This window comes from Lytechinus variegatus, chromosome 6 (assembly GCF_018143015.1).
Source record: "Lytechinus variegatus isolate NC3 chromosome 6, Lvar_3.0, whole genome shotgun sequence".
NCBI lineage: Eukaryota > Metazoa > Echinodermata > Echinoidea > Temnopleuroida > Toxopneustidae > Lytechinus > Lytechinus variegatus.
This window is the reverse complement of record NC_054745.1, coordinates 2,846,169-2,858,678: the sequence shown is the minus strand read 5'-3', so window position 1 is coordinate 2,858,678 and position 12,510 is coordinate 2,846,169.

The following is a 12,510-nucleotide window of genomic DNA, read 5'->3' as shown; positions in this document are numbered from 1 at the left end:
ATAAAACGGCTGTTGTCGACTCGCCGTACGGCCGCCGTAGATCAAATATGACCAAGGTATTAGACATATACATTAATTACCCTCATTGACTATTTTAACCCAATATTTCTTAGAGTGTATTGTCCTTTGTTGTGAATTAAAAATACTTGCGGTTGAATAGAACAAAGCCAATGTTTGTGGATGTATAGACATTAATCAAAATGAAATAATTGTAACCTATGTATGACAGCAGAAAGAATGAAAATGAATGTACTTGTGCTTTTCGACAATCCGCTTTTATGAAAAGACATTATTTATTTAAACACCACCTATCAACCATCTGAATAAATGTTTAATATTTTGAATTGATCGGAATCTTTGCAGGGTGTATTTTAAGATCATCATCATGGTGATGAGGAGGGTGTGTTTAATGCACAAATAATTATTTTATTTTGTAATCAAGTAATTTTGTCAGCGTAAATGAATTTAATCTTAAAATTGTAAATAAAAAAGCTTCATATGCAGTTCATTTTTTGATTTGGGAAGGACATGCAGGAATGGTTGAAAGTAATAGAAAGATTCTAAAGATGTTCGTCATCGCGGAGAATTCAATAGAGTTGGTCGATCAGTCTCGCAAAGCGGTTGAAATTGTAAAAGAGTTTACTTTTACTTGGCTGCCGCTCAACTTTGTCAAGTGATGAAAACCTCGGTGCGAGGGCAAAAGTTATAGCGAGTATGCGGACGTCGGAGGGATCTGGCCGAAAGTGCGGGGGGGGGGGGGTGCCGTACGTCGGTGAGTGTGTCGAGAAGCGGACGTGAGTGACGGCTCGGTGTTGGTGTTCATTAAACGTGATGGATGGAGTAATTAGAAATGCATTTGGTACCCGGGGGCACTTACATTGACAAGTAGATACCATGCGCGACCCCCGAAACACGTAAAAAGGATGCCTTTTCAAGATAGTAAGGTAAACGACCGATGTCCATGACATAACAATAAAAATATCGCTGTACTTGTTTAGGGGTCAATTCGGGGAATACTTATCAAGAGTATCGTTTTGTTTCCAATACAGTAGGGTTTTACACTCCAATACTTGTTAAGGGGTGCATTTTCAGAATAAGGAAAATACGTGTTAAGGGTGCTTTCCGAGACCCCGTGGACGCGCATGGTATCCACCCGTCAAGTGCAACATTTTTATCATATTTATCCCAAGTCGCTTCGCATCCTTGGCATGCTTGGTATGAAATCAACGATCACCCCACCCCACCCCTTAAAACAGATAACACCCCCCCCCTTCAAAACGGTATGCAAGGTGCTTATCCCCTATGACGATGTATGCCAATTTCATCCCCCGTTGAATATTCTATTAAATTCAATTAAAATAAATGTTCATTTTTCTTCCATTTGACATTTCATCAATCTTTCATACACATATATATATGCCTAAAGTATACAAACGAATACAATGGCTACGAAGACAATATTTAAAGTATGTGTATGGGTAATGGCGGAATACCCAGAAAGCAGGTCTTTTTGTCAGGATATACGACCCGATAACCATGACAACTAGTGATAAACAGTTAAACAATTAACATACACGGTTTGGTAAGAAAAGGAAAGAGAGAGAAGAAGAACAGAACCAGAGAGGAGAGCAAGTATAAGAATGGTGTATGCTATGTGTATAACTGGAATGATACCGTTCTAATCATCAATACTGTACTTATTAACATCCGCCATATTTTCCACAAAGGCGAAGACGGTATGGCAACTCACATGTATCATGCATAGCATGCAATTCGATGGGAATCCCCGTGGTAAAGCTAATTGCACAAAAGGCTGGTGATTTTCTACAGATACAGGAGTATTCAATTTGGGGGGGGGGGTTCGTTTTGTTTCCAATACAGTAGGGTTTTACACTCTAATGCTTGTTAAGGGGTGCATTTTCAGAATATGGAAAATACGTGTTAAGGGTGTTTTTCGAGACCCCGTGGCCGCGCATGGTATCCACCCGTCAATGGAAGCGCCCCCCCCCCCCCAGATTTGGTATTATTTATGACATATTCTTTGGCCTTACTTTTTAATTTCGAGGACTTATGTTATATATAAAACCATGCAAAACTCCTTAAAGGAAAAGAGAGAAATATAGAGAGAGATACTTCAAGACAGAGAGAGAGAGAGAGGGGGGGGGGGGGGGGGAGAAGAAAGGGTATGAAGAGCGGAATGGGATTGTAGTTCTATAAATAATAGTGAGAGAGAAAGAGAGAGGCTAAAGAAGGGTTATAAAGAGCGAAATTCAGTTATTGTTTTTATAAATAATATTAAGTATAGGCGAATAATATTATTATTGAATGATCATGTATAGATGACATATGTTATCTCGAGAATAAAAAAACAGATACAAGTCCAGATTTACCATTAAAATTATGATAAACTTGTGATTGCTTTTGCATCACAGTCCTAAATCTACGCCTTTTTCCCCTATTTTACACAATATGATCATGCTATTACTTGGTTGCACAGTCTGTCAAATGCAACATTTTTATTATATCTTTTCCAAGTCGCTTCGCACCCTTGGTGTGCTACGTATGAAATCATGTATCATCACAAGCCTTCATCTTAGAAACAGACCTCTGCCCACCCCACCCCTTAAAACAGATCCCCCACCCCCCTTGAACGGTATGCAAGGTGCATATCACTCTGACGGTGTATGCTAATTCATACCCCATTGATAATACTATTAAATTCCAATAAAATAAAAGTGGATTTTTCTTCCATTTGACATTTCATCAATCTTTCAGTAATGATATAGGCCTAAAGTATAGAAATCAATATAGTATAATACAATGAATACGAATACAATATTTAAATATTTGTGTATGGGTAAGGGCGAAAGACCCAGGAAGCAGGTCTTTGTGTCAAGTTACGCCCCTATAACTATGATAACAGTTGATAAAACAGTTAAACAATTAAAAAACACGATTTGGTAAGAAAAGGAAAGAGAAAAGAGAGTAGAACAGAATTGGAGATACAGTTGCAATCATCAGTAATGTACTTAACATCCGCCATATTTTTCACAAAGGCGAAGACGGTACTATGGCAACGCGTCATGTATCATGCACAATTCGATGGGAATCCCCGTGGTATAGCTAATTGTACAAAAGGCTGGTGACTTTCAACAGATACAGGAGAATTCGAATTTATATCACATCGTTCAGAGAGTGCAAACGTAGTTGGGATGTTGCAATTTTTGAAAAGGGAATTTAGTTGGAAATATTCGAGTTCTGAGATCACGTGGTAAGTCTGTCTCAATTGATAATGCAAAATATATATGGCTTTATGTTCAATTTCAACAGAGTTCGTTGTTTTGGGATTCATGATATAAATGGTCGATATTGGCACAATTTATTCAAAAGACTAGTAATCAGAAAGTGAAGGGAAATGTACTTTGGGTGGTAATTCCATATTAACTACACTTTCTCGTGTGATTACGATTAAAGTGTCATATGATCAAATGTTATGTAGGCTGAAATGAATATTTTTAATATTAAAAACAGTACATTATACATGTAGCTGTTAAATAGAAAAATGGGAATGTTTTGGGGTGTAAAGACTGTAATCAAGAGGAAATAAGTCTAATATACTTGAGAGCAAAAAATAGTCATGTGAAAATAGAAAGTAAAAATTTTTACTATGGGTTAAGGTATTTTGTACATATCGAGAAATGTTTGTCAATACACTGTCAGTTGTATACAAATTACTGAACTTAACACCAATTATCAACATATCTGAATAAAATGTTTGATTTTTCAAATTATTCAGAATCTTTGCATGATGCGAGGTCTTAAGTTTGACGAGGGTGTTTCTATATGCACCATAACCATGTGATTTTATAATCAATTAATTGTGTCATCATACTTGAATTAAATGTGAAAAAAAAAATTGTATACATCTCATCTTTTAATGTACAAATGACTCTTATAAGACTGGTTGGAAATAAAAAAAAATGATGTTGAGAGACAAATGAGGGAAATAAGTAGGGAGAGAGAGAGAGGGAGAGAGAGACGAAGAGACACGGAATTAAGAGGGAGATTAATATAATAATAAAGATAAAGAGAATTATAGGAGAAGAGGAGGGGGTGAGAGGGATGCGAGAGAAAGATAGAGAGAGACAGAAAAAGAAAGACATATGGGACATATAAAGGGAGATAAAGATTAAAACGGAAAAAAGAGTGAAAGGAAAAGGGAAAAGAAGGAGGGTGTGTTTTTGTGTGTGTGTGAGAAAGAGAGAGGGAGGGGGAGATGAAGTATTACAGTAATATAGAGAGAAAAGAAAGAATGATATCATAGAAGGGTAGCAGTATTTTCTGTTCTCATAAACAGAGTAATCTAATCATTGTAAAGAGAAATATATCACAAGGCATGTCAATCATAGCAATTCATATCAAAATTAAAGAAAAATTTAATTTGAACTCCGTATATTGAAAATCAAGTAAAAGAAGAAATAACTAGGAGGCTTGGAAAGATTAGCTTAAAGAGATAGAAACATGGGGATAATAGAGAAAGAGGATGGAGATAGCAAGCAAGAGTAAAAGAAGTAGAAAGAGAGGGAGAGAGAGAGAGGGGGGGGGGGGGTAGATCTAAACGCCCTTATGCTTTGTGTATAACCAGGGAATACCAGTACAGTTACATGCTCGTTGGACGGCAAGAATTATTTAATTTCTCTCTTTTGGGAAACTCCTTTCTTATTCTTACCCATTCTACGTCGAAATATGGCGCTCCCTCAATCCTGTGTTACACTCACATTGAAGCACTTCATAAAGAGGTGGTTTCAGACATTAAATCATTTGAAATTAGCTGGTGAGTTTGACAGCAACAAAATCAGAAGTGATAAGGATATAAAGGGAATGTGTGTTGGAGAAAAATCTGAAGAAATAAAGTTATGTCAGCTAGCTGACGACCTGACACTTTTTATGCAAAATAAGTATTCAGGAAATAAGGCCATAGAGCATATAATAGATTTTGTAAAACTTTCAGGTGTTATCTTAAAAAAAAAAAAAACACATGTTATGTGGTTGGGGAAAGACAAACTTTTAGAAATGATAAGTGACATTCCATGACATCCTACGAAGTGAAATTTTGGAGAGTTAAGCAGGGCAAAATTAACAAAGATAAAATTAAAGCAAGAATTTCAGCTTACTGGTATACAGAGATACTATGATAATATAGATTACAAATGTAACATAAAAGTGCGGCACGATTTATCACATTTAAAAAAAAGAAATATTGACAATATTTTTTCTATATTGTTTGAATATACATGTATATGGAATGACAAAAATGCGATATGGAATATTCTTTAGCATTTAAATATCGGGATATTTTGATATAACGTAATATCGTGCGGCCTAATACCATTTTTGTACTGAATGGTCTCTTCAGTAGAATCTATTGTTATACTCATCACATGTTGAATTTAGAACCTCTATTTTGTTCTTGGATAAAACATACATGTATGATGCATAATACTAAAAAGGTTCATCACTGCAGGTAGACATAAAATTGCTGGAAATTTTCATTTGTCTCATTTGTAAGCCAGTAAATATTTTTGCAATAGTATTCACAAATTTCCTTGTTGACCACAATACATTGCGAGAGAAATGACTAATTTCCAGCAATTTTAACATAAATGTAGTTGTGAAGCTATTTTCCCCCTCAACATAGTGGTCTAGATTAATTCCCAGAGTCCACATGAGTTCAGCTCTTTAAAAGTATTCTAACATACACAATGTACCTTTTCTTGTACATCTTCTATGACAATTTCATTTGTTTTCATAGTGCCTTCTTTGGTCTGTTGTTCCTCACTTGGTTTGCATTTCGATGTCTTCCTCATTTTCTCACCAGTTGCCTGACGAACACTATTTAGTCGACTCTGTATGAATCCTGTTCCGGTTTTAGCAGAATAGATATGTTCCTGTAATGAGCAGTAACAAAAAGAGATCATCACTCAATGCATTACATGTTACAAATGTCTAATTAGACCTTACCAAACAAGCAAAAAAAAATATTTGAATACTGATTGAAAGAGAGGCCCCAAGCTCATTTTAAATGATATTCATTTTACTAACTCTGTGACTTCCATCTTCCAGATTAACGCTATGCCCCCCTCAACATTTTTCAAAACGTGAAAAGCTTCCGCCATGATATTGGTCATTTTGAGACAAACTTTTGACAACCTGGTATGCGGTTCTGACGCTGCATGTATGCCTGCCTGAAAAAAATTGCCAAGCCCAAAATGGCACAAAAACATGACTTCATGTACAAAATCAATGAAAATTCTGTTTTAGTTGATATTCATAAATCTTTATCTATTTTGAATTCGACTAGCTGAAATGAAAAAAAAAAAATTTTTTAAATTCTAATAATGTCTCAACACCAATAAGGAGATTTGAAAACAAAGAAATACATAAGAAATTAATAAAAACGATAAAATACATAAGACATTAATTTTGATACCAATATTTTCTTGTAAATATATTTGAAACATTACTAAGAGTATATACACAAAAAATTGGAGTGCTTAGAACTTTAATTGAATGATTTATAATTTATATCCATCGTTTTCATTGTCTTTTACGGATATATTATATATATTATATAATTTCAATTATACTTATATTCTCGACTAAGCAGAATGTGCCCAACCCCCCCCCCCCAATAACCAAAGTGATCGAAAAGCCCAATGGGAGTAGTGTTAAATGCAGGATAATTAGTAGGGCCATTGCTACTCTTACTATTGTACTCATCCTGCCTGTATGAGTATGATATGCCAGCTGTTATTGCGAACAAAGAACTTACATGCCCTGCCATCATCGGTGTGGTATCCTTTGTCACGGGCCACGTATCGACAATATTCTTCGCCAACATCATTTTTTGCTCAGAGGATGGCCACCTGCATGAAATTTCAGAATTGTAAAGATGTGAATTGTGGACATTGGGGAAAATATATATATATATTTTTTTTTTTAATTTTTAGCCCCAAAACCCATCAGTTCTGTGATTTTTCATCCTATAGTGTTGCCAACACCATATCCACTAAACAATTTTCTGCAAAATACTTCTCGTCTACTAAATCTTCAGTGTTTTGTGTAATAAAGTGTTGGTCAATCTACACTATAGAGTCTGCCTGAACTCCCCCTTTTAGCATGATGAAGGTACTACCCTAAACTTTTGGCCAACAATCGCATTACAGTCAAAGTTCCTTTTTCTTTAGAATAGATAATCAGACACTGGTTTAAAACCTCGAACATGTCAGCTTGAAAGTGAGAAAGGGAGGACAGGTCAAGACTTGAGAACCTGATTTAATTGAGATCCGTGCTTCCCTAAAAAGCATCCTACAGCCTTCTGCACAAGAATGGTGGGTCATTTAGTGAAAGCATTAAACCGTGGGTCATTCAGTGAGAGCAGGGGGGGGGGGGGTCATTGGGTGAAAATGATGTTGAAAAAATGGGGTGCGGTCTGAGACCCAATACTCATCACCTCCAGAACACGAGTAATCTCCCCCTTGTTTAGACATAACTATTTGCATTCTAGGTAAACTTTATCATGAATCCATGCCCAGTCGTATGATGAAAGTCTAGAGTAAAATCCAGTTTATAGTTTTTACACTTTCACATAGGTATTTTATGCAATCTTAATTAACAGGTGTTGTGCCAGATAATGCTAGGAAACATAGGATTTTGGTAACAAAAATATAACAATTCAAATTGCAAACACATCTCTCTAATTTACAGAACTATAGCCTTTTAGAGGAAAAAAAGCCTTGCAGATACTTACAGTCCGTGCTTGTCCACAAGGCATGCTACAGCCTTCTGCACAAGCAAGATGCGCTGTTTTGACATCGGTTTCCCCTGGGAGAGGTGTTGGCAGATCTCCTGTCCGTCTCCCGTTTTCCCAAGTGCTTCTTTAAGATCCTTAAGCAGTTTATGCTGATTATTATACAATTCCATTAATTATCATTCAATACCAATCCTGCCATGCTAACTGAACTGGATGACCACCAAATTAAATTGTTGCACATGGTCAGGGTTAGTCAATGGTCAGGTCCATAAAAAGTGTGTTCTTGACCTGATGAAAAGGTGCTCCATATGTTTACAGAAACTAGAATCTTTCAGCTTTTATATGTTGTACAATTTACTTTGGCTAAAAAGGTTTTGCATTGATTAATAGTATCCACAGGTCGGATGGCGGCATACATTGATATACCAAAAAGATACGGTTTATAGCAAGGAGATTGTCTGATTATGCTATAGACTTCAATAACACATGAATCGAAGAGGGCAAACATCAGGTCCAATGAGGAAAATAGGAATCCTATCTCCTTGGTTATAAATACTTGGTGGATGAGTGGTGTTATGGCCATGCTAAGCAGGACGTCTTGGTTCAACAACTTCAACGACTCTGTCAGCATTTCTTTTTAACCCAAACCTATGAAAATTTGGTAGAATACTATGTACAGGGCTCTGTATATGTATTTGTGTACAAGATAATAGAGAACGGATCGTTAAGATGCGAGTCTGCAACCTTTATAAAGGCCCCTCAAGTTTTTAAAAATGTCTTTAGTTAAAATGTTTGAGATTATTAAACATAAACTATGACTCTTCTCCTAGAATACAAAATTCAAGAAAAAGAATTGGCATTTAAGACTGCAAATTTGTGCCACAAAGAAAATATCACAAACCAAGAAATTCCCAATGACTAGAGAACTTGAATGAAATGTGCCATTAAACAACACTTACTAGATCACATTTCCTCTTTTTCAATACACCTGGTATGGCATCCTCAGGATCCGCTGACAATGGAACCTGTACAAAGAGAACCAGATCAGAGCTCAAAGTCAAAGTGAAATAAATAAAAAATACAAGCAAAACACATCTTCAAAAAAATGACAGCAGGTACTGTTAATAAAATAACTGGGAATAATTTTCTATTCAAAATTTGATGTTGAACCCGTAACTACAGTTATATTTTGAAAAATTGCTAAAAGAAGAAAAAAAAACACACAAAACATAGAAAAATGTAAGAAATACACAGGAAATAAAGAAAGCAGTAAAAACAATAGGATGTTATTTATGTCACCAGAATTTTCATGCAAAATTGGAAGTAGAGTAATTAGGAATATTTGTACCCAAACTCAGTATTCTAGAATAAGTACAGCTCTTCAACCTTGTGTAAAAACCAACCGAGAATTTACCTAGGAGATTATTTGGGTGTGAAAACGACCCACAACGAACAACAACAACAACTTGTGCAGCTCGAAATTAGGATCGGAGAAAAACGCTCGTTACTTAGTCTACTGTATGCATACGCAATTCTCTAGACCTAGATCTAGATGAGGAAAAATGACCAATTGTTTGCATATCTCGGCACAATCACAAAACTTTAAAAGTGACAAAATCTGACAAAATGTGAAGTTTTCTTTCACTACAGTTAGATCTAGGTCCTAGACTGTTACTAGTGTAGTGTTAGTGAGTGTTACACATCAATCTAAATGAGAGCTGAAGTGTCCGAAGTTCGGACACCCCATATTTTGAAAGTGATGAGTTTCTAATTCCAGAAAAAAACTGAAGATCTGTCATCAATGTCAATGATCATGAAGCAAAATAATTTTTTTTTTCTTCAGACACCCAGGACCCTAATGCTACTTTCACAGTTTCACACAGACCGTTATCGGTGCGGCGCCCGCGGCGGTGCTCGTGTTGCATGCTTCCAACTTCTGGACTCCGGCAAGATGGCATGGCTAACGTTAATCCGTAGTGCGCGTTTATGAAAACATTGCCTCGGCCGAACTGTTAGTTCGATTTGAAGTAGAAATCCACACATTTAAACAAATATATTTCAGCCAACAAACTACCTCTTTATCTTATGTCAAGTTGTTTGCTTAACCTACTGAGTGGAAGAAACTTATTAGAAACGAAAATGACTTTGGTCCCAAAAGGGGTACAGTTTAGAACTCTACCACAGCTAGTTTGGGAAATCTAAAAATATCGCCGCCCCGCTGCCATTTATGCATAAGGACGGCTGCTTTTTTTCGGAGGCGGGCTCATCAGAACATACAGCAGAATTTCAAGTGAAAATCTACTCTAAATCACCGACAAAAAAAATTAAAATAGTCCTAGATATAAACTGAAATGTAAAATACCTTTCAATGTCTCCAATACAGTTTCATCCAGCCCATTTTCCTTAAAAAGTTCTCCATCATGTCCTTCGGTGACGCAACTCCAAGTCAGAGACAGGAACGGAAAAAAATGGCTGCGGGATGCGACGCGAGCGCTAGGTTCTGCCACGTGTACGCGCATCCTCATTACCTGATTGGTTTAAAGTTTAAGTCTTTCGAAAGGTTTAACATTTTGGCGGTTTGTCAAAGTAATACTAATCGTAGTTAGCGTAATAAGTAAGTCTTCAAAGGCTTAAATTTCCTAAGTCTGTCTTAGGACTTACCGTAGCTCGTGTTAAAATAAGTCCATAAGACTTAAATTACTTTAAGTCCTTCCTAAGACTTACATAATTTAAGTCTTTTAAATTTAGAGTGAAGATTCTATTAACTTCAATTAAAATAAATGCTCATTTTTCTTCCATTTGACATTTCATCAATCTTTCATACACATATATATACTGCTAAAGTATACAAATGAATACAATGACTACGAATACAATATTCAAATTGTGTGTATGGGTAAGGGCGAAAGACCCAGAAATCGGGTCTTTGTGTCAAGATACGCCCCTATAACCATGATAACTATGACAACTGTTGATAAACAGTTAAACAATTAAAAAACACGATTTGGTAAGAAAAGGAAAGAGAAAAGAGAGAAGAAGAAGAACAGAACCAGAGAGAAGAGCAAGTATAAGAATGGTGTATGCTAGGTGTATAACTGGAATGATACAGTTGCAATCATCAGTAATGTACTAATTAACATCCGCCATATTTTTCACAAAGGCGAGTATGGTACTATGGCAATGCGTCATATGTCATGTATAGCATACAATTCGATGGGAATCCCCGTGGTAAAGCTAATTGCACAAAAGGCTGGTGACTTTCTACAGATACAGATTACAGGAGAATTCGTGTTCATATCACATCGTTCAGAGAGTTCAAACGTAGTTGGGATATTGCGATTTTTGAAAAGGGAATTTAGTTGGAAATATTCGAGTTCTGAGATCACGTGGTAAGTCTGTTTCAATTAATATTGCATGTTCATGGCTTTATGTTCAATTTCAACAGAGTTCGTTGTTTGGGGATTTATGATATAAATGGTCGATGTCGGCACAATTCATTCAAAATACCAGTAATCAGAAAGGGAAGGGAAAATGTACATTGGGTGGTAATTCCATATTTACTACACTTTCTCGTGTGATAACGATTAAAGTATCATATGATCAAATGTTATGTAGGCTGAAATGAATATCTTTAATAATAAAAACCATACATTATATTCACTAGTAGGTGAATTGAGAAGAAAGATTTTTTTTTAATCTGTTCCTCAATTTTTTTTTATTTTGTCCATCTACACTATATTACTGATGTAAATAGAACACTTTAATAAGTTGGATACCTTTTCAGATATACAGGACTGGACAAATCCCTAGAAAATGGAAAGAAGAAATGAAAAGACATACTTCAGTTTTGGTTGGTGTTCATGCAAAAAAAAGGTGGTTAGTTGCTTTCGTTTTAAACACGTTTTTACACGATTGGAAAAAAAATAGGGGAGGCAGTTCTGCAACCCTTGCTTTGGAAAAAAAATCTATACCAGGCATGCATACAAGATGGCTAAACAGTTACTTTTTATAATTTAGCATGATCATAGTTGGGAAATATCTTTCTTTACTGTGGGTTAGTGTATTTAGTTCATTTCGAGAAAGGTTTGGCAAAACAAAAATTAGTTAGTGGGAAACAATTACTTATCAAAACACCAATCAACCGATCTAAACCAAAAACACCATCTTGAGTCCTCAACTACTCATACCTGGCTAGTTTCCTGATCCAAAATGCTAGTGTAGTCCAGTAATATAGACCCACTTGAATGTTAATATGCTCATTAACTACTCAATACATTTATAACGTAATAATTATGTCACCAAGTAGCAAAAAATAATTTTCCCTCAGAACATTTTGGTTTCTCTATATTTAGATATCGTCAGTTTCCCCATGTCTGCGCGGTCTCCCAAGTCTGCGCACCCGCGTATCTGCACGATTCTAGTAAAAGAAGATACGCAAAGAGCACGAACTTTACACATGCCATACATGCACAGGTATTCATAAAAAATCCGACTCAAAATGGTGGAAAAAAGATTAATTCAGGGTATTACATGTGACAGAATCAAAATGCAGCCTTTGTCTTCAAAATACCCGAATCATGTGCAAAGTGAATGAGTGCGCAGACATGGGGTACCATTTTTTTTAATCTGAAATTGGCTGACCGAGGTTTTTTCAAGAAAATCCTATACTTTCTTCCATTTTTAATTGAGAAATTTCG